The sequence below is a fragment of the Miniopterus schreibersii genome (genome assembly GCF_964146895.1).
Source record: "Miniopterus schreibersii genome assembly, chromosome: 17".
Lineage (NCBI taxonomy): Eukaryota > Metazoa > Chordata > Mammalia > Chiroptera > Miniopteridae > Miniopterus > Miniopterus schreibersii.
Genome location: NC_138117.1, coordinates 34,208,981 through 34,232,788, shown reverse-complemented (window position 1 = coordinate 34,232,788; position 23,808 = coordinate 34,208,981). Strand labels below are relative to the sequence as shown.

Below are 23,808 nucleotides of genomic sequence, written 5' to 3'. Positions count from 1 at the left end.
TTGGGCTGACGGTCTAACCACTGAGCCACGCCAGCCAGGGCCCAGAGCACTTTTAAAGTGTGGGTTATATCTATCAATATTGCCATATTAGACATTAAGACTGAGGAATTTTAAAAATGTATTTATTTATTTAACAATAACCCCATTACATGTTAAAATAGACGACATTTAAAAAATTTAAAAGCAATTTTATTTTCCAGAACAAAAATAAGTTAGTGATAAGAGGGGCAATGTTTTATATTTTTGAAAATATTTTTAATGCTTGGCTTAATAGAAGACTGTTGGATTCTGATATCTATGTATACATCCAATCTGCTTCAATCTTACAAATTCACTTATGAAAAGAAAGAGAGGGGAAAAGACAAATGACGGCTTAGTGTTATTGAGGAGATAGTTTTGATCTCACGGGCACCCTGACCCTACGGGCCCCCGGGGCCCACTCAGAAGTGCTGAGTGAGTGGCAGGACGCGCCTGAACCCAGCTGATGTGATTCTGAAGCCTACATTCTTTTCATTACCTCACACTTGCCTCTCACTGCGGGAGGACAGATGACGGATGACCTTGGATGGGATCATGAGAGTGAGTATCTCACAGGAAAGCCTTTCTTTCTGGAAAAGGCAGCCACCATTTTGCACAGACATCAAAGATCAATAGCCTTTTAGCTGTTGATGGTACAATCCAACACCCCTTCCCCTTCCCTCCTTCCCTCCTTCCCTTCTTCCCTCCCTCCCTTTCCTCCCTTTCCTCCCTTCCCTCCTTCCTCTCTTCTTTCCTCTCTTCCTTCTTTCGTATTGGCAAAATAATACGGACATTAAACACTGCTTTGCTTTTAATATGTGACGGAAACTGCATCTCAGGTTCAGATGGTTCTGCACATCTTTCGGTTCCTAGAACTCATGACCTTGGCCTTCCCCTTGGCCAGATGGAGTCTGGCTAAAAAAGCACAACTGGGGGCAGGAAAAGGGCCCCAGAGCACTTGTTCAAGGTCACCCAGTGACCCGAGGGCTGAAACCCAGGGACTCTGCCCCAGTGACTGATTTTTGTAGGGGTTTCACCGTGTTTAATCGGATTAGTCGTACTTGTATGCCAGCTTGCTGTATTTTCTAAGAGAAATGTCCCTCAAAGCAGCTCCCAGTCTGTGCAGGAGGCAAGAATGCCAACCCCAGAGCCTAGGGCTTCCCAGGCAGAGCCTTTTTAACCGCTGGCCCTTAGGTCACGCTCCAGCGCCTGGGGCCTTCCAGCTTTTCGGGGAACTAGAAAACCATTTATTGGCTTCAAACAGAACAACTACAAAACTGAATTACTATATAAATGTTAAAGGTCAACAAAATATGATGTTAGGTTATCTTTGCTAGTTATTGGTTTGGTAATCAAAAATATTTCATTTGGAAGCAATATGTAGGCGGCATTTAGGTTTTAACTTAGTAATTCCCCAGAAGGCTAAGATAGCTGCTGATAAATTAATAGTCAATTGTAAGTTAAATCAGTTACTTGTAGCCAACCTATTCCCAAAGCAAAATTGAAAACATTTTCAAAAAATTCCTTCAGTAATAAAATGATATTCAATGCGGAGGTTGCCATATTTAGGCACGTCTGTTATGAGGTGGGCTGGGGGCTCTGAAATAATTCTCCTCAGACTTAGGAAAGCTTTCGTGTTCCCCAGGACCTGCCTTTCGTATTCACAGCACTAAAGCCAGACTCTGCAAAGAGGTCCTGGCCAACCCAGTGGGTCCTGACAACGGCTCAGGAAGGGGACAGGTAAGGAGCAGAGCAAGGTGCAGAGCAGGAGAGTTCGCTCTGGTTGACTTTCCAAGGCCCGCTTTCCTGCGGGCGGCCGCTGCCCACTTGATTGAGTGTTTGACAGTCAAAAAGAGCGTCTCTCTGCCCACGTCTCACAGGGTTGTTCTGAGCCAGCGACAGGCTTCTGACTGCATGTTACACTGTGGAATTCACCGGAAAGTCTGTCAGATGCACAAGTGTTCAGCCAACCTAAATGATTGTGGCTTTGTTTTTTATTTTCTATTTTTAAATTTCAAAAGGCAGAGGAAGCAAGAAAGCCCAAGTCAAATGCAAGGCCAACCACGAGGGAAGGCAGAGCAGGGAGCTGATGAGGTAGGTGGCCATCAACACCCATGATCACAGGAGGAGGTGTGTCCAAAGAGAGCCAGAGGAACGGTGCCAAAGGCGAGCGAGCCCACGGACCGGGGCTCTGGAAAGAGAAAGGCTCTCTGTGGCCGAGCATCTCTCAAGATAGAACATTCCCTCACTGGCAACCCGTACTTATAGAAAGTGATGTTAACATTGGCACTCTACAATGTGCTAACCAAAGGTCACAACTGGCAATAAAGGTCACTTACATCAAGCTGAGCAGAAGACAAAACTTTCTGATAAGCTGGCAAAAGGAAATTGGAGAAAAAAATACAGATCAAATCACGCAGGGATTTAGTCAATTGATGTATGAGTCTATCTTCATGGCCTGGTTAATCTGAATACTAACACCAGAGTATTGGTTCTGGGGGCCAACCCTTGCTCCTCCAAGTTATTTTATTAATAACAGTAGCTCAAGTTCACTGAATGCTACACAGCAGCTACCGTGCTAAGCACTTTATAGACATGACTTCATTTAACCCTCACAAAATGCCCAGGAAAAACACTCTATTGTTATTCCCATTGTATAGACAAGAAGACTTAAGCCCCCCAAAATATTTTTAAGGCAAAAGTAGAAAATATTAGTGTTATAATAAAGAACTATGTGGACTGAATTAGTTTGTTTTTAAAGGAAGAGACCTCAAAATTTTTCTGATTATAAAGAGAAAAACAAGAAAATTAGTCCTACTGTTTGCCATAAACATATCTGAGGCATGTTGTCAGAGGCCTGTGCCAGCTGTGAACTTCTGAGCCTTTGGGAAGAGATCAGATGCACACCTTCCATCCAGGTGTGGGCCCAGGGCACCAAGCGAGGTGCTGAGGGAGTCTGGGCAGAAACTGGAGTTTACAGAGGACCCATGAGGGATGTTAGCAACCTGTCATTTATTTGATGTCATAAAATGAACACCAAAAAGGAGGAGAAACCATGGAAATGCTGGAAGTAGCGTGAAGTGAACAGTTAAGGATTTCAAAAGTCTACAGATATTCCCCATGATGTAAAGCTCGGGGTAGTGAGAGCATTTATTGGACTCTAAGATGCAGGTTCATTGTTGGTCGTTTAGGACTGTAACGTAGAGCTAAAGAGCTCTGCCCTCAGCCTTTCTCATCTCAGTCGTCCTTGCTGCTCAAGCCAAACCCTTTGGAATCATTCCTGATTATCCCTTTCCCTTCACTCCTCTCATCCAAACCATTGGCAAGGTCTGTTGGCTGGTTCTAAGCTACATTTCCTCATCTAAATCTAGACCCTTGTCTTGATTTCCACTACATCTTAATACAAATTACTATGGCCTCCTGCCCGAACCTGGGCATAGGCTCCCAGCTGGAATCCATGCACTTTTTAGAGTGGCCCACACAGCGGACCTCTCTGACCATCTCCCTCTCACTCACCATGCTCAAGTCAATGTCATCTCTTCGGAGAGGCCTCTCTGATGCCCAAGCTATAGAAGCCACCTAAGCATTCCCCATCACATTACTCTGTGTCACTCTCTGCCTAGCACTTATCTATGAGGGGTACTTTCTTGTCTGTCTCCTTCCCATCTCCCCTTCCCCTCCCTTGTTCTCTTCTGGGGTCTTTGTTGTCTGGTTCACTGGTGTTTCCTAGAGTCTAAAATATTCTTGGCATATAGTAATAGGTGTTCAGTAAACACCTGATTTAGTAAAGTGCTTTATCCAACAAGGCAGGAGTGGGCATATTTTTCATAAGGATATACTTAACATACTTAACAGATGTGGCAACACAAATACACACACCCTCGCACAACAATGATTTTATAGGTTTTAGGCAAATAACAGGATTTCACTTCAGCTTGGGGTGCAGCCTTGGACCCTGAATTACATGTCAAAGGCAGGAAGTAAATATAAGTTTTACAATTACAGTAGACTATGTGGTAATTACAAAGGAGACTCTAGACATGGTCTTGTGGCCAGAAAATACATTTGGTCTCGGCCACACACAGCCTAGTATTAGTCACTTGTCTGTCTTCAGGCATCCCAAAATTGGCCACCAGTTAGACAGTTTCATGCCAGCTAGGAATAAAAGTTGATTGCTATGTGCTTTTTCAATTAAGCCTGGACATTTTTCTAAAAGCACCTTTCTCTTAGAGTTAGTAGCATATAAAGAAAATTCTTTACAAATATTTGTTGCCTGCTTGAGATGCTTACTGGGCTGTCTAGACTATTTTGCTTGCACTATTCCAGGACAGCCTATTTGGAGAGGCTGACTGTACGTAGCAGGTTTTGGGACCTCCTTAATGTGCAAAAGAACACTGATTCCAAGTTTGAAACTCCATGGTTACAGTGTCTGCAAATGTGTCTGTGCCAATTCCTGACTGTTTCTCCTCCCCAGTAATCTACAGCTGGGGCTCTGAGTGGTCCCACCTATCAACTTGGACATACCTCAGACTCTAAGTGGGAAAAGAATTAAGAGCAGTGTGTGTGTGTGTGTATGTGTATGTGTGTGCAGCTTTGAGATCACTCTATGGTACTGTTGGGTGTCCAGCTTTGCGTCAGTTTCTTCCTGGGACTGGTGGCCTGTCCTGAATGCTAGCTGTTTGGTTGGGCCAAGTTGCCACTGAGGGAACTGAATCCTATTTCCAATACTCTCTGGCACCTAAGACTCTGCTGTGTGTGGATGGCTTTTACAGAATGAAGATGCAGATCATGTCTAGAGAGGGCCTACAGAATTAAAGATTTCCTAGATGATACAACCTTCACAGGATGGCAACATTCCAGAAATCAAGTTTCAACATAGATGTTCAACAAACATAGAGTTAATACAATTCAATCAGAATGGCTAGAAGATAAGAATCCAATAAATGTTATTTATCATATATATTTTACTTGAATTAGTGTTATATACTGACAAAATTGTTACTGCTATTATTATTATTATTTTTTACCACTACTATGTGTCCCAGGCAAAAAACAATCCTTGTCCTCAGGGAGCCTGGCCACACAGAACAGATAGGCAGGCTGGTTTCAGAGCCCAAGTTCCCCATTAACTATAATCTTCATTGCTTGAAGGTCCTTCCCTTTTCTTATCACACCTCTCCCGAGAGCCTGGCTTAGTCAAATAATGCAAAGCATACAATGAGGGCTTTGCATATACAAGATACTATGGAAAAAAGCTCCAAGAAAAAGACAGTGTTGGCATCTTTGAAGAGCTGATATCTGATCTGTGTCAAAAAGATGGGCCTTTCAACCTACCTTTTCTGATGCAACTCTGCTGCCCCTTAAATGTGAGCATTTCATATCTTAGCCACCTGACGTGAACATTCTGATCAATGTTCTTCTTTCTTCTCTTACCTATAATCTGTACTCATCTCAGATTCTATGGATGTGGAGAAGATATCGCTATCCAACCCAACCCAGCCCAGCCCAGCCCAGCCCAACCCAACTCAACCCAACCCAACCCAGTCCCTATAGCCAATCTCTCTTCTCAGAAATCTCACAGCACCTGCTGCCTAATACCATACTCTTTTGGCTTTAACTTCCTCATTATTCAAATGTTGTCTGTGGATGGAACTTCTTTTCCAGGAAGATCGAAAGCTCTTTGAGGACAAGCACTGTGTGTGTTGAAGTGAAGCCAACTCAACACAAGTTGCGTTTGTTGAACATCTCTGTGCCAAACACTACACAAGTGCCAGGCGTGGATACAAGGAGGAATAAGATTGGGTCTCGTAGGGGAGACAGAATACTTATATTCTGTGCAATGAGTGAAATAATAATAATGAAGTAATGAGTATGTGTTCTGTACAAGTACAAAAGTAACTCAGAGGCTCTCTGTGGGTGGGGTGAGGAATCCAGATGAACCTCCTGCAGAAAGTGATGACTAAGCCAGGCTCTCCAGGGAGGTGTGATAAGAAGAGGGGAGGACCTTCAGGCAGACTTACAGTACTCTGGAACATGGGCTCTAGAAACAGCCTGCCTGGGCTGGAATCCTGGTCCCATCCCTTTCTTAGCTGGGTGCTCTTGGGTAAGTTACTTTACCTTTCTTTGTCTCAATCTCCTCAGCTATAAAATGGAGCTAATAATTAATTGTACCTACTTCATACAGCTGTACAAGGATTAAATGAGTTAACGTGTGAAAAGTTCTTAGAATAGTGCCTAGCAAATAGCAAGCGACCAATAAATATTGGTATGATTTTTAGTATTATTACCTGGAGTACCCACACACCTAGCATAAAGCAGGTGCCTGCGATATGTATGCTCAATTCAATATAAGTGATATGCTATGGAATCACCCAAAAAGAAACGACAAGATAGTCTGACCCAGGATTCTAAATGGGATGAGCTCTTTCATGCCCCTGGGCACAGTGAGGCCTAAATTAGCTCAGTTGTGTTTAGCTGACACAGCACCGCGAACATCTTCAATTTCTGGCCGCTTTCACTTCCATGGCTCTTTCGACACACTCCACTGAAGATCCCGAAAATACACTGAATGGAGAGTTTCAAAATATTTCCTCCAAATGAGCTGACATTCCTAATAAGATGTACCCATTCACATTGTCATGCACTCAATTAATTTACCCACTGTTGTTTTAGGCATGTGCTTCATTCTCAACTGACATCACGTAATAATTTGCTTGCACTTATTTAAATACTGTTACGATATGTTATATGCCAAAATATGAGGGTTTTAAAATAATCAAAACCCAGTGCATTCTACTCCTGGGACAATAACCAATCAGTTTTTGATGGTCATACAATATCCATTTCAAGCTGACGAATACTGAAAATACCCCCAAACTGAGTATATACATTTAATACTTCTTGTAAGGGAAGGTTTAATGACCATCTCTAGATTACCAAGCAAAAGCAGGAAATCTAATGCACACATTCTATTTTCTTGTTCTGCAATTAAGTAGAAAAACCACATGATAGGAAAACTGATGAGCCAGCACTGAGAAGGTCTACAACTCGCAGTTATTTAGATCCACAGCAGAGCATGAAGCAAGCACAGATCCGAAGATGAGAAATGCCATCTGAGCTAATCTTACGTTTTATTTTAGAGGGTGTAAGTACCATCCATCCAGGCAGCTAAGGCAGGACCTGCCATCTCCATCTTTAAACTATCTTGACTCTCCTCTTCATTCTCACTGCGGCCGCCCTAACTCAAGTTCCCAGAATTTCTGATTTAGAATATTATAAAAGGCTCTTTATTCATCTCTCTGCCCAAGTCTCTTCCCCAACCTATTCTCTCTACTCCAACTAGTCATCTTTCTAAAACGATGGCCTCCTAAGCGTGGCGACAAGACTTCATTAGTTGGCCCAGAGCATCTTCATCTCCTACTGCTACTCCCCCCAACCTCATCTCCCACATCCACACCACACTAATTATAGTTCGCCCACACTGGCCATGCTCTTCTGCGCCTCTGCTAGCCCTTCACCTAGCAATCTCTGACCACCCTTCAAGACTCAGAGCTTCCTTTACGAAGTCCTGAAACACAGACGATTCCTCCTTCGCCTCCAGCTTATCTTTTGCACGTGCCATAATCATGCGGTCACTTCTCTACCTCCCCTCCCACACCGTGAATTCCTGAAGGGAAGGAACTCCGTCTTTCTTATCTTCAGACTCTCAGGGAGCCAGGCAAGGTGCAAGAACTTAATAAGTGTTCACTGAGTGAATGGTTGCTGAAACGAGAGAATGCTTTGAATACTGCTATATATAAACAGACTGTGAGAATAAGATGAAAACTGAAGAAGACTAGCAAGATGATGGAGGTCATATTCCAAAAAATAAACTATACCGCACTATGTCTGTAGATCATTTCTAATTTTATTTCCTTGCTCCAAACCATCTATGTTTATAGGAAAGCACAATAATAACCAGTTATCAAAAATGTGTGACTGGTTTTAAGTTTGTTCAGTTACTGGGGAGGGCAGAGGACACAAGCAGTTATATTCAGGAGCAGCAGCTTTTATAACAGAGCCACACTGGGGAGACCCAGGTATCTGACAGACTGTGAACTTAAACTGTGGCATCACCACTCACAACATCTGATAATTATTGAAAATAACTGGTAACAGTGGAGATGCTTATGTTGTGAGGTGAAAAAATGAAATCGAAACTGTCTATGTAGTCTGATTAATTCACCTTAGCAATGGTATGCAGAAAAAAGACAGAGAGAAAAGCTGATTAAATAATGCAGTCCACTGTGTCCAGGCGACATCATCGGTGTATGTGTGAACTGGTGGTAGAGGAATCAAGGGAAATTTCTAAGGTTTTTGAAAAATAATTATTTAGCCTGCACATTTTGCATCTAGTACCCTTCAAGAGACCAAGTAACATTCATGAGGGCAGCGGGGCTGATGGCATGCGGATGGATGGAATTGTTTATGCACACTGTCAAACTGAAACACATTATGAAATCAAGCCCAGAGACCATTTATTAAAAAAGGAACTTTAAAAATCATAATTGCTCAACTTGAAAACTGCAACGTTTCAATTTTAGGTTAAGACAGGGGCTAATGAGAGACACCATTTCAATCCCTGATATTTTCTCTTGGTATTATCCTAACAACAGTTAAAATATTTCAAACTTATCTGCCCCCTAGAAGGTAATACGTCACAATTTAAGTTATATAATATCTCCTCTGATTTCCGAGCTTCAGACAAAAGAAGAATGAGTACTGCGAGGCTCTAATAGAACGAAGCCAGCCCTAATATCATGCTTGGTTTTGTAAGGCTTCTCAAAATAAATGATCAATTTAATCCTAAAATGATAAATTTTAATCCTCAAAGGATAACACGTGCCTGCAGGCATCCGTTTGGGATGAACAGCGGAGAAGGGGGAAGCGTTTGTGTTAAGTGAGGGCAGGGGGGCAGGGCCGGTCACATCTGTCAGCTCCCCTTGCTGTCAGACGACACACGTTCCCTGCCACGGCCCCAGGTTTAATCAGGTGGGTTACTCCACAGGACTGACTCAGCACGGTCACTACAAAATGCCACAGAATCCAAGTATTCATTAAACAGGCTTATTTTTCCATGCATTTAACAGAGTGTCAAGATTCATTTTTGGTCCACTTAAAAGTTCTTTACGGTGACTCAATGTAGTCACGTTAAAAAAGAAAGAAAGAAGAACAATTCCCAAAGTGCCTTCAATATGGAAGAAATTAAAAAAGGTCAAAGCGTGAGGGTCTAAATCTAGTGAGGCTTAATTATCCTGTCAGCAACGTCAGCAAAGCCACCCAACACGCAGGGCTGGCGCCCGACCTCCGAGTCAGGAGTCCACGCTCCGGTCAGCCTCCACCTCTGCTTTCAGGGTCTTGTCTGAAGCTAGCATAACAGAACACACAACCCAAAAGCCCCCTGCCAACCGGGAGGAAGAAGTAAAATGGGGGGGAGGGGGAGGGGGAGAAGAAAGGAAGGAGCCGGAGGATGTGGGAAGAGCTCAGCCCCACGGAAAGGCCGGGATACTCTAGAACCCAGCCCCGGCTCGAAGCCTCCCTTCCTCTGCCCACCGCCGGCCACTCCACCCTCGGCGAGGCCTCCGCGCATGCAAAGGAAGAGACACATGACTTCAAAACCGGGATCAGCTTAGGACACAGTTCTTGTGAATGTGTACAATAGGTCTGAGTCATTGTTCATTTTGTAAACATGGAGAAATCACACTTTTAAAACTTCCTCCTTCATGCCATTCACAGCACTTGACAATATGCTTAGCATGAAGCGTTTACTCTTTTCCTAAACCACACCCAAAGATGCCAAGAGGGCCAGGTCTCCTTTCTCACCATAAGCTCACAGATTTCAGGGCAGGTGATAGTGAAGAGCAGCGTGACGGGGACGCAGGAGCGGGAGTCGGGCCTCGGGTAGGCCACACAGAAGGACAGAGAATGCAGGAGCAGCCCAGGAGAGCAACTTACCAAGGCCACGGCCTTCCTCTGGAAACCCTCCCACTCAGGGCTCCCCTGACCCCACCCCAGGCACTCAACACATCTTCAGTAATTACCTGTTTATGCCACTGTCTCCCTCACTAATCTGTAAACAACTCAAGGACAGGGACAACTTTTGTTCATCTCTGTATCCCTAGTGCATGGCTCATGCTAGGGGCTCAGTATCAGAACAGGGGATCGCATTTTAAGTGGTCCTTGGTGACTTAAAAATGGTTCTGTTCACTCCCTAGCTCTTCTGCAGAAAAGGGGTTCAGTGGGAGACCCGGAGGAGAGTCCAGAAAAGCATGGACTTCGGGAGGGTGGGGCAGGTCTAGACCCAGGTACCAATGGGATCTCCCATAAACTGGGTGTTAACTTTCCTGCACGCCATCAGTCTTTGTACCTGTCTATTTCACTAGGACACTGTGAAGATCAGATAAATGTTTTGTCTGCATCAGAGGAACAAATCCAATATAAATACATCAAGGCAGTGACAAAACCATCGTGAGTAAGGAGAACTCTGGAGGCAGTTTCTGGAAGGGTAAAGCAGGTGACTGGGTGATCTTGTTCCTCATTTTCACGGCCCGTGGGGGCCAGGTCCTAGCACTCCCGTGTACAGTCCACAGACATCCATAAGCTCAGGGACAGCATGATGTCAGTGAAAGAACAGATGTTCCGCGGGGCGAAACGACGCAAGGAAGGAAGGGAGGAGAGAAAGAGAGAAGAAAGCAGGCTCTCAGAACTGGCTTTCCCAACTCCAGAGGAAAAGTAAAAGATCTCGGATGACTTCCTTTCTGAGCACAGAATTGGGATGATGCTGTTGGGCTGGGGCCACAGTCTCCAGTCTCGAGTGGGGAGCAGATCTAGAGGATGTGGTACGAAAAAGCAGGCACCGATAATCAGCACGTGGCCCCCAACGTCACAGGACGAGGTTATATTGTGGCTCTGCACTTTTCTGATAATTTTCCTCCTTAGCTAAAAATTCTCTTAAGACAAAGAAAAAACAATATGGGGAGGTGACTGGTTAGGCGTTTGGGGAAGCCTGTCTCTCTCACTATGAAACTCTCAACCATAAGCTCCCTGAAGGAAAAGGTAGTAAGGGGCCTAGGAGCCCAGAGAGGAGGCTGCCTAAAAATACCCGAAGCCTGAATGTCAAGGAGGGAGGGAAATTAGCAGGGGGGGTAATTAGTACACTAATTATAGGGGTCGTAATTAGAAGCAATGGAATGAAATTAAGAAAAGGAAAATTTCAATTGTCAGGAAAACCTCTGTTGGGCCCCTGATGAGGGAAAGACGAGTTTCATGTAGACCAAAGGCCCTTCATCCTAACAAAGCTGGTTCAAAATGAGCTAGAAATTATTTAAAGGGAATTTTATTTTTGGTACCCAAAGTAGTCTAGGTTACTTGATGACATACAGAGGCCCTGTGTGTTTAATTTTATCACTCTGCTCTCTATTCTAAATTCAATTGTAAAGTAGCTAATGACAAAAAGGCCTCTGACTATTTTCATTCCAAAAATATGATTCAACATCTACGGAGCTCAAGAGTGGCAGAGTGACAACTAAAAGAAATGCAATCGTCAGGCACGCTTCAATTTATAAGAGATTCAGAGGTGAGAGCTAACGAAAAAGGAATAAGAAAACCGGGCTTCTCTTATTTTCCAGAACCAATTCAGTTACGCTATTTTTCAGAATTCATATAAGGATGGAGCTGAAACTTGTCAGCAAGTAGAAAAGAGCACCCGCTTTCCCATTTGAACCTGGTTTCACAATGACTGTCTGGCAGCACCCTCACAGCTGCTGGATAAATGAAACTCAGAGCCCTCAGTATGGTTAAGCTTCATGTCGTAGTAAAAGACGATGGTGTAGGAGGCTTATGGTTTCCTAGGGTCAGGACTAAAACGTAAAGAAAATTTATTTTCTCTTCCCCATTCAGGAGCCCGAAGTATGATTCATGTGAGTTTTATTTAGCAAACGCCCGCTGAGCACCACTGTTTCCTGGGCACAGAGGATGCAAAGCACAAGGTCGAAACAGACAAGTTAACCCACGACCACAGCCTGGCGTGCCGACCAAGAAGCCGGGAGCTTGGGGGACCATGGGAGCTCACAGGGGTCTTCTAAATGTGACCGCAGGAGGGACAGTAACACTGGGAGGGATCCTGAAGGAAAAGGAGGTGGGGTGAGCCAGGGCCAGAACTCGAGAGAAAGTGCGCTGACAGGCTTCCACTCACAGGAGAGGGGCTTAAAAGCACACACCCCAACATGTACGAATAGCCTTCGTGCCCATCCCAATGAATTAAGCAATAAAAGCATTTTAAAGTCAGGTTTTCTGGTCTTACTTGATATTTCCCCAGTATTATTATTATTTAAATGCCACCTCAAGTGTAAGCTGTAGAGGAGCTTTTCTGTTTGCTTCCTCTCGGCCCACCACTAACTGAGGGCCCGTCACGCATGGTAGGCCCTGTGCACACCAAGATCGGTGAAACAGAGCCCCTGACCTAAAGGGCTCACTGTCCAGTGCTGGGACAGAAGTGCCATTAAAACACAGTGGGATAAATTCTATGAGCTTCAATCGTGGGCTCCAGAGGAGAGAGGCCAGTCCAAGCAGGGGAGTGGGGAGCCCCTGCTAGGCCTACAGGCAAGAGATCCAGGTTTGGAGAACTCACAAGTATCTGGGGCAGGAACACTGGGGGCGAGGAAGTTGGGAGGGGAAGGGATACAAGGCAGACCAGGATGACACCAGATACTGCTAAACAGGGAACCTTCCACAGCAACATGGTGTCAGGGCACTTAAAAATTATTCCATATGTGAACTATAAACATAAAACACTTTGACATATTTCTCAGGTAAGTCATATGCTGTGAAGAGGGACTCTGTGCTCTCCCCAGCTGGTCTGCTTATTCCTGCCCTTCACGTCAAATGGAAATTCAGGGCAAGAGCTATAAATACATTTTCAGAGAAGCCTTTAAAAACCTTTGGTCTGATTTCAGATCCTAAGATATCTTCAGCACTGCAATGGCCTGATTCAGTTCTTATCAAAAAACCTTTCTCATAGACACTCAATGTCATCGTGCACACTGTGTTTATTACTCCATATTAAGTTTCACTTAAAATCCTGCTACTGACAACAGGCACTGAGCTTTCAAAGGATAGAGAGCCTGCAGGCAGATTCAAAAGCAGAGTTTACTATGCTCAGGGTTTTATAATGCAGGCTTTCATCTTGTACAATATTAACTATATAATTGCTAACTCGATTTTTCTTTTCCTCTCTGCATTGCTTCCAAGGTTCTGATGAAATGTTTGTTGCCACTGATAATGAAATTCAGAAAAGGACCACTGGTTTTTAACGCCACTTGGGACTTTTGATGCAAGAGATGTTTGCACACTGCTGTCAGAACAAATAAGATGACTGGTTATTCCTAAATGCAAAAGGACCATGTGTTTTCAAAAGAAAGGTTAGAAGAAAATTCAAGCAAAGGGGACTTGGAGAAATCTGGCTGGAAGACACTTTTGTGTCCTGTTGATCTGACTGTATGAGAAATATTTTCAAGTGCTTTTATATAAAAGGTCCCTCCCCCCCAACCAATATCGAGGGTATAAAAACACAATGCCTTCAAGTCAACTATTTGCCAATGACAAGAAAATAGTATTTTGGTGGAAAGTGCACTGGAATGACAGAGTTCCCGGCTCTGTCACCATGTTACAGGGCACATAGCTGCTATTGTTCTTGACCTTGTTCTTTCTCCAACCTGAATAAAAGGGATGCGACTGCGAAGTGGGGTAGATTCTACAGTCTCAAAAACCCATTCCAGTTTTAAATCCTTTATCCTTACAATCACATCAAAATTTTACCCTGAGAGGAATCAGACTGTGTTAAAAACAAACAAAGAAGGTTTTTATGACTATTTAGGGAGTCAACTCAAGTGACTCCTCATACTGATCTCAAAGTAAACTGTTGCCTCCAAGAGTCAACCTATTTGCAAGCCAAACTTGCATAACATTCTAGTTTATGTTACAGAAATAAATGGCCATTAGTAACTTAGCAAATAAAATTTGAATTTCAAGTGATGAAAACATGTTTCACTGTGACCAATATTAAGCATAAATTGAGCAATAGAGATGGTTACCCAAGCAGAGCAGGTAGGTGCAATGTGCTTATTACCAACACTTTGAAAATTGCATTTGGGAAACCTTATAATCACAGCATTATTTTACAAAAGTCAATGGACTACAAAAAAGGATTATGTTTAGACCTGTCATATAGTTAGAAGGGGAGTAGGGCTGCAAGTCAGCAACCGTACAGGAATTAAATCAGTAGCTGAATATGTTTTCCTAGAAGCAGCAGACTTCTTACTGTGGCTGGGACACTTAACCTACTTTTAAAACAAAACCTTTGCTCATTCTTTTCATGCTTCAAGATGACAAACATCTCATATATACTGACCCTATTTTCCCAAGTCATAATTATTTTTTCAAAGACTTCTACCAATTAGTTCATTCATACAAACTCATAATTTCACAAACATCAAGTAGCCCATCGGTCGTGGAAAAGGGCAAGAAGATCAGACCTGGGGACATTATTGAACGGAGATGGACAAATCATGGTGTAAATTAGAAGGAAGGATTCCCACAGCTTCCAAGAGGTCTTGCTGGTACGAAGGTCTATGTTGCCAACAGGACCATCAGTTTAAAAATATTAAAAAAACGCATACTGGAGCCAGTGTATTTCTTGGAACTATTATTTGAAGATGCACCAACCTGGAAGCCCAACCCATTTCCATGAAGGCTAAAACATGCCTTGCAAAGAATCTGCAAACAAGGAACTCACATTTCCCCAAAGAGTGAGTTGGGTGCAGCTAGTATTTAATCATCTATGTTCCAGACAGTAAAATGTCACACATGGAAAACAGAACTGTGAACCCAACCATGTGAATTTCCCTGTGGTCAACTTCTCCCACTTCTACTCTGCATCAGTTTCACTCAGCAAGACCCCCGGCATCCTCACCACTTCTCCCAATCCATTCTGATCCCCACCATACTTTCAGAGCTTCTGACTGCACATAACCAGACTCCGCCTTGCCCCTGCCCAACTCTGAGGAGGCAGTGTGGCAGTGCAGGAGGACCCAAGGGTAGAGTCAGGCCTAGGGGAATCCTGTCCCCCTAGCTGTCTGACCTCAGGCAAGTCACCACCTCTCAAAGCCTTAGTTTCCTCATCTGTAAAATGGGCAACATTTAACTGGCAGGACTGAGTATTTAACAGAATACCTAATTTAATTAAATTAAGTGACTGATTATTTAATGTACTCAGCACATAATAAAGTGCTCAACAGTTCTCTTTCTTTCCCCTTCCCTTGGCCTCCAGGATACTGGAGATGTGTTTACTTCTGCCTTTTGCTTCAACTCTGTCTTTCATATTTTCTTCAAAACCACTTCAATAGCCATTCCTACTGGTAGTAGGGCTCCGCTCTTCTCTCCCTGTTACAAGGTGCCGTGTGATGAAACATGGCCTCTCCTAGTTTGTCACTTTCCTAGTCCTGTCTATTCACTTTCTTGCTCTAGTGCCTTGGTTAATGCCATATGTACACAAGGCCATAAATGATGTTTTCTGTGGGCCTATCTCAAACAATGCCACTATATTATCTGTTCAGATGACACATGAAACTACCTATCTACTTTGCACTTTCCCCTTTGGTTGAGCAATACCTAGTTCTCGATGTTAAACACCCTAAATCATCAGTACCTTTATTATGTACGAAATATGCTTATCTTGCTTCTGTGATCCTTCCTCTTCTCCCCTTGGGTTATGTCACCATGTCAATGATTTGCCAAGTAAGCGACTTCTTGTCATTTTCCACTTGACTTTCAGCATAATTCAGAATACTGCAGGAGCTTGTATTGTCCCCCCCCATCCTGTGAAATATCCCCCATTTTGCTCCTTTCTTTGTTTATTGACAAAAATGGAATTATTAGTTACCTCCTGGCTATCTACTATAAGTTTCCTCTCAACAGTCTCAGAGATGCCTCATCAAAGGAGATAACAAGGGCTTAAATACTGCCTCTCTCAGCCCCCCTGAGCAAGTTATCCACTCTTTCTGAGGATTTTCTCTTCTGTAAATGGGAAAACACCTGCCTGGTAGGACTGCTCTGAGGATACAGGCATTTAAGGTCAAATGCTAAACTCTGGGCTTGGCATATGATAGCTGTCGCGAAATGGGGGAAAAGATTTTTCTTAAACCTCCAGAGCTGCATCCCACCACCCAACCACTCCATCACACCCCGTTCCACTCCTCTAACTGGCAGCAATTTTGAGGGTTTGGCTGAAAACTCAGGGCCCTATCTTGACTTCCTCCTGTGGGACAAAAAATCCCCAAGAACCTCATCCACTGCTTCAAGACTTCTTTCTAGGTTGTTTCAAGATACTTCATAACCTTTTTTATAAAAAAAAATCCTTCTCAAACACACTCTGCCCAGCATCCCTATGCCATATCCTGAGCTCTAGAGGCCTTACCTCAAGATGTCCTTGAAATGCCAACTCCCAGCTAAAGCTTTTCCTGATTAAACAGAATGGACACTGTTGCATTCTGACCCTTGAGAAACCCAATTCTGCTCCAGCCTGGGGAGGCAGGAGGAGAGCTCTGGTCCAGCTTGTTATGTGGCCTGGGCTAACGCCCTTCACTTCTCTAGGCCAGGGATGCAGACTGGATGTCTCCAAGCTCCGTCTGGGTTGGAAGGCTAGATTCTCTGAGGTCAATATACTGGGGCCCTTGTCTTCTCTGCCTATCAGTGCTGTTCTGTTGCTCTGTGAATAACCTTGAAATCCCTTAGCTTCAGCGGCTATTCAAGGGCAGAGGCCATTCTCTGGGTAACTCACTTAGCACAGCCTACAGTGCTGCGCCACAGATTGGACTCCGTGCACGTGTTTAGATGACAGTGATCAAAGCCTTGGGTGAAGCACAGACAGCTGCCACCAGATGACTCAGACCTCTCTGCAAAATGGCTTAATTTAGCAGCCTTTCAGTTGTCTAAGGAACAGACAAGGTGAACCGCACACCCTCCAACTAATTTAATTTAACCTCACAGTGGCTCTTCAGGGTCAGGAGTTTTTATCTCTGTAACACAGGTGAGGAGGCACAGACACAGAGGGCTTCGCAGGCTTCTCCAGAGTCACCAGTGGACCCAAGGGCGGGGGGGTGTGGGTAGTGGGAAGAACCCTGCACTGACTGGGACGGAGATCTGAGCTTCAGGCTGCCTCTGCCACCAACCGAGTGTGTGATCTTGGAGGAGGCCCTTCCCAGGCCTTATCTACCGCTGGAAAATGGTGTTAGGCAATGGTTGCCAAGCCTGGCTGGATATCAGAACTACGAGGAAAACAAGGTTAGAAATAAATCTAGATTCCCAGGTCCACTCTAGGAGGTTCTCATTCCGCAGGTCTGGAGTGAGGCCTAGGACACTGTATTTCTGTACGTGTCCCCCGCATGGGAGCAAAGGTCACTGGCAGCAATAAAGGCTTATGACATTGGAGTCCCAGTTTAGTGTTCCATTCAGACAACTTTTCCAAGTTCCAAAACCCATGAGGTCATCCTCCACCCCCTCTCTGAGAACCCAAACTGGTGGACCATTTCCAAGCAGATTGCATGGTAGCTTACCACTTTTATGAGAACCCAGAAAAATGTTGAAACCTAACGTTGGTTCATAAGACTCACAGGGCAAGTAAAGAGGTAACCTTGTTTTGACAGAAATCCAAGCTAAAGTGCAGGAACTCTTCCCCGGGCAAGCTTCTTGCAGCCAACATGGAACGTCGAGGAGGAAGGCAGCAGGCAGCAGGCTCACCGCAGCAACAGGCGACACTTCTTTTAAAAGAGAGCCTGCGATATTTTTCTTTTGCTGCCTGGCTTATTTCACTTAGCATAATATTCTCCAGGACCATCCATACTGTCCCAAAGGGTACGAGCTTCTTCTTTTTTACAGCTGCATAGTATTCCACGGTGTAAATGTCCCACAGCTTTTTAATCCACTCATCTACTGATGGGCACTTGGGCTGTTTCCAGATCTTTGCTATTGTAAACTGTGCTGCTATGAACATAGGGGTGCATAAATCCTTTCTGATGAATGTTTCAGGATTCTTAGGATACATTCCTAGGAGCGGAATCACTGGGTCAAACGGCAGCTCCATTTTTAATTTTTTGAGGAACCTCCATACTGTTTTCCATAGTGGCTGCACCAGTCTGCATTCCCACCAACAGTATCACATGATCTCGCTTATACGTGGAATCTAAAGAACTTAATAAATTGACGAGCAGAATAGATTCAATGACATGGAAGCATAGTTGAGACTGACCAAAGGTCAGAGGGATGGAGGGGGGTGGGGGGGTGGAGGGGGAGAGAGTAACCAAAGAATTTATGTGCATATATACACAACCCAAGGACACGGACAATGGTGGGAGAGTGACTGGGGAGGGGGAAGGAACGGGGGGGAATGGGTCATTGGGGAGAAAAAGGGACATCTGTAATACTTTAAACAAAAATAAAAATTATAAAAAGTTATAAAAAAAAAAAAGAGAGCCTGCAATGTTTCTGGGCTTGCTTGACTAAAGCCTAAAGATTCAGTGCAAGTCTATGGACAAGGGAAGAGCTTACCTAAGAACCACTGGCTCTGTCACCTGTGCGCTTTTATCTACCGAGGGCTGGCTGTGGGAGCCAGGCGCTATGCAAGCATGTTACACACATTGCTCCATTCCACGGACACAGTCTGATGCAAGCACTATTATCACATTTTATTGAAAACTGAAGTTCACAGAGCAAGCTGAACACAGATATATGACTCCATAAATTACTCAATACTTCAAATATGACCTGAAAGGGCTAATGCACCTAAGGTCAAATGTTCTAGACTACCTAACACTGAAGGGGAAGGAGCAGCAAATCCAGCAACTTTCCAAGGATCTGTGAATCAGAGACAGAAGTAGGTACAGAATTCTCACATTCGTTTTACTTTAGGGGGATCTGGACAAATGGGAAGAGGGTGATGAATGCAATTTAAAAAGCTGGAGTCCCACTCTCTTTCTTCATGCTAGTTTGCTTGTGCCTGTGCCCTTGGAGAGCTACTTTTCATATCTGGCGGCAGGTTCCATATCAGCAGACTGAGGATGATAGTGCTACTGACATGGCAAGAAGGTTGTGAGAATTAAGTAGATTAAGTCCACAGAGCAGCTTTGATCTCCTGAGGGAAAGGTGCCAAATACATGAACTAAAGAAATATTGTTTGCCCTTGCAAAGGCTGTCACTGACTGAGGCTTACAAGAGGCACCCTACAAACCAGACTCCTCCCTCTTGTTCTCCAAACACTCCCAGTTTTACCCCTGCAAATAAATTTGTGGTTGCGAGACGTAGACCATGCTTTACTCTGCAACTTGACTGTTGATGAGAATCGGAAATACAGTAAGCTTGTATTAAATTCCTTGCGAGGGGATTTGGGTTCTGAAATGGTGGAGAACCTTGTTAGGACATGGTCAGATTTAGAAGAGAGCCCCCCAAACTTGCTATCATAAAGCAGTAATGGAAAACTGTATAGAAAGAACTTGGCTGTTTCTGTTACAAAGTAAAGGAAATGAGTGATTTTTAAGCTTCAGGAAGAAGGGCCAGGAGCATTTTTGTCTCTCGCAGGCTGGGCTTTCCTGCCCTCTTTGAGGCTGCTCTTTCCCATCACATGGCACTTGACATTTACACAGCATTTTACAATCTTTTTATTATCTAATGTTCATAGACGCCCTATGAGGGAGGGCCCTGGGTCCTGATAAGCATTTTAAAGGTGAGGAAACAGTCATAGAAGTCGAATGGCTCTCAAAATTATGAGACACCTTCATGCTTAATATGTGACATTTTACCACCTCTCCCCCAGTGTCTGTAGGCAAATACAAAAACCTAGGGCGTAAAGGGAATGAGGCCTGGGTTTCTCTTTTAGTGGACTCAGAATTACATTAAAACTGAAAGAGGTCTGTGGCCATCTGGTCCAAACCCTGCACCTTCCAGATGGCACCTAGAGAGAGGTGAGCGCTCAGGGCCTCGCCTTCATTAGAACCAATGTCAAGATGACCACCGCTCATCTACATCCGAGACCCTGAGGTTCTCCACTGTCCCTTTTCATTGGGATGTGAACCTCTAAGGGCTACACTTAATTTCTGTTTTCTTTAGCACCAAGTATGCATCCAGGGGTTAAGAAAGGAATGTTGTTAGACTTAGGATTAAATGTAGACTCCTTCAGGTGTTAGATTATCTGGTCCATGAATCCTCAAACCTTCAGAGCAGGATCTGTGATCCTCTGAGACTGGCTTCTCCCTGAGGTGTGAGATGATCCAAAGGGCAGCGGAGTAGGTCTCCACACTTCTTCATGGTGGGTCAAAAGCTAGTTCTGTTTCCCTCTAGTGAGAGAGCAGCTTTATTTCCATCCCTCTGAAAGACACGCGCTCCGAACACTTAGATACCCATCCCCCGAGCTTCCTACGTTGTTATCCCTCCCCCTGCAGTTCACCAACGATCGGCTAACTCCCAACCTTGCTGGCCCAAAAGTCAACAGTTCTCGTAGTGCTGGTTCTGCTGGAGGGGCCTGGAGAGAAGTGGGGACAACCGCCACTCTTACTGTTAATATCCCCACCATCACCACCACCACCACCTCCACCATTTTACTGAGTAGGCACCGTGTTCCAGGGCCCATGCTAAGCGAGCACTCTGTGGATTAACCCAACCTGCAAGGTGTCTCACCACAACTCTGCAGGTTACAAACATCATTCCCATTTTACAGACAAGGAAACCGAGGTACAGAGAGGTAAATTCACCCAATGTCCCACTGCTAGTATGTCTGGTCCCAGGGCCACCCTTGTTTCCACTCTATACTGTGATGGGGCCACAAGATAAAGAAGGGCCCCCAGGAACCCAGTTTGTCCAGAGTATTGGAACAGTCAGACAGGTGTGTTGCTGCAAAATGAGATGACCTGGTGCTGAGGCTGTCTATAAGCAAAGGCAGGTGTGGGTCCCAAGCAGAAATCAACCTACACCAAACTCCAAATATAGACAAAGCACGCTATTTGTTCAAAAGGAAGTGTTCTTGTAGCTAAAAAGAAACACAAAGCTATCAAAACACAACAGCAACTCAAAGGTGTTGTGGCAGCTCTGAAGGAAGAGCCAGGCTGCCGTAGCCAGCCCGCTCACGGCCGAGGGTGCCCAAGGTGGGGAATGGCCACTGTTCCCCAGGCTGAATGGACCTGGGGCACAGCAGCCGGCTGAACCAGGTGTTTAAACACTCCCGAGGTCTTAATTATTGTCTTCCTGAGATGACTACCAAGAAAGGATGCGCTGCTGCGGACTGAGGTCAGGCTGGGCTTGCTTACACTTCCGACTTGGCTTCCCGTGGGACGGTTCTGAGATCTGAAGCCTTCCTTGATGTTGCGACACGACTCAAGAGTGGTTTTCTCTGGATCTAAATTCACAGCTCACAGCTCCATCTTGGGTGAGTTTGGACAACGCCCTTCGCATTTCTTAGGTCTGAGGACTGTGGGCATGGGCATGATGTGTAGTAGAGAAGGCACTGAGCTGGGGTCAGGAGACCTGACTTTGGGTCCCAATGACGCAGTAACCAGACATTTCCTCATCTATGAGATGGTTGGGACTAGATGACCCGGGATACTATTTTTGACTATAACATTTTAAAATTGTAACTCCCCTGCCACTAAAAAGAAAAACACCAGAAAATGGAAACCCAGCCTGCTGGAATTAATGGAAAGGCTGACACTACTTCTGATGAAGCACCCAGGAAGGCTATGCTATCACTGAATCATGTCAGAAACCAAACAGTGAGGTTCAGATTTTGTGCACCAGCCTCTGAATCACACGGAGGATCCTCAAGACCACAGTTTGAACATCCCTGAGTTGGGCTCTCACGAGAGAACTACTCACCACCACCTCTGGCTTTGCAGCAAACCAAGTTCCCAAACCAGCGGGCTCGGTGTCCAGATTTTCTCCAGTGAAAACATGTACTGAAACACTCCTTGTACCTGTCACAAAACCCAGTCTGGCCCTCAAAGTGCTCAGTCATTTACACGCTCATAGCTCTCCTAGTGCTTTTATACACATTTATTTTCACTAGAAGCTAATGCAAAGGGCATGCAAACTGACCTTTCAATGGGGAACATAATTCTTATACTTAGCTCAACCTTACCTTGCACTAATGCATGTCTTGTAAATAATTTAGGAATCTCCTCTACAGACAGGTGTATCATAAAGGTTCCTACAATCGGGTTTAGAAAATGCTATTTGTGGACATGATTCTGACAATTTCAATGTGATAAAACTTAAAAGAAAAAAAAAAATCAGAAGCATCCATAGAAAAGGGTCAGTCTTTGGGTGGTGTCTGCCTCTTAACAGTGACTATCCAACTTGGAAAACTGGCCTGTGCTATTTCCTCAAAAGTTAGTCTCACTAAAGCAAACAGCTTTAAAAAATGTATTTCCTTGTGCAGGGAAAACCTCGCCCATAATTAAGATAGTTCTAGAATACGGCAATCTTTTTTTGAGGAGGAGCTCTTTAATCCACACTAATCTCAAAAGAGTCAGAGGGAGTCCCAGGTTACCTATTCATCAATCTAGTCAGACCCAGTTAGAGGCAGGAGAATCTTTGTAAACGCATTCATGATATCCTTATGACAACTGATTACTCAATATGGTTTTGCCTTAAATCATTCAACAATATACCACATTGGAGAAATGAGGTCTTTCAGGTCAAATGCTCGAGTCTACAATATTCCCAAAGAAATCTTACTTTCAACACATTTTATTTCCTTACACTGTGTCTGATACTTGCATGGAAAATACCTCTCACCTCCTTAGATCTGTATTTGTCCTCTTGCAACAAGGCTGTAGCTCTCACTACTAAAAGTTAATTTTCTTTAGCTCAATTTAAAAGGGCTTTTGAAAAATAATGCTCTCTAAATTCAATGTGATCAAGAAATGAGGCACAAAATATTTTAGTTATTTGGGACAAACCCATAAAATCAGTTTCTTAAGCCAGAATAATCTTTAAAGTCTCCTCTAAAGGTTGGCATTCTATAACAATTCAAAAAAAATAAAAACCAATGGACTATATATTACTTATATTTTTCAATTGGTAATTATTCAATTGGCAATTATAGTTCAATCGACAATTCTCAATTTTTGTTTTTGTCTTTCCTTTTCTTTCTTTCTATCTTTTTAAACCAAGTTTTCTTTTCAAACTTATAAGAGAACTGTGCACACATATGGTTAAAAGTTTCAACACAAGTGAATAAAATGAGAAGTACAAGCCTCCCTCCCTTGTCCACAAACCCACAATCCCAATCCTCAGAAATAAGCATGGTTAAGCTTTTGTGCATGCTTCAAAAAATCACCCCCCCCAAATGTATGTATTTGTATATACATACTTTATATAAAGAGACACATATATACACACATATGCCTATTTTCACTCAAAAAGGAATCATATGTTTTGCACCTTTGCCTTTTAACTCTATAATATTTAGGGGTATCATTTCATATTCACACATATAGGTTGACTTCATTTTAAAAAATAGCTGTTTAATATTGTTTTACCAGCATTCAGAATTCATTTCATTAATTCCCTAATAATAAACATTCAAGTAGCTTCCTGTCCCCCTTCTTTACTGAGGTATAATTGCAATACATACAATGAATTAAAATGTAAAGTGTACAACTGGATGTTTGACATGTATGCATCCATGAAACCACCACGATCGGGATAGTG

The 23,808-nt window shown here is 43.8% G+C and overlaps 1 protein-coding gene across 2 annotated transcripts in view; it reads right to left on the bottom strand.

Moving 5' to 3' along the window:
• NSMCE2 (NSE2 (MMS21) homolog, SMC5-SMC6 complex SUMO ligase) overlaps nucleotides 1–23,808 on the bottom strand; it is a 202,961-nt gene that overhangs the window by 9,131 nt on the left and 170,022 nt on the right. The gene's annotated exons all lie outside the window — the stretch shown is intronic.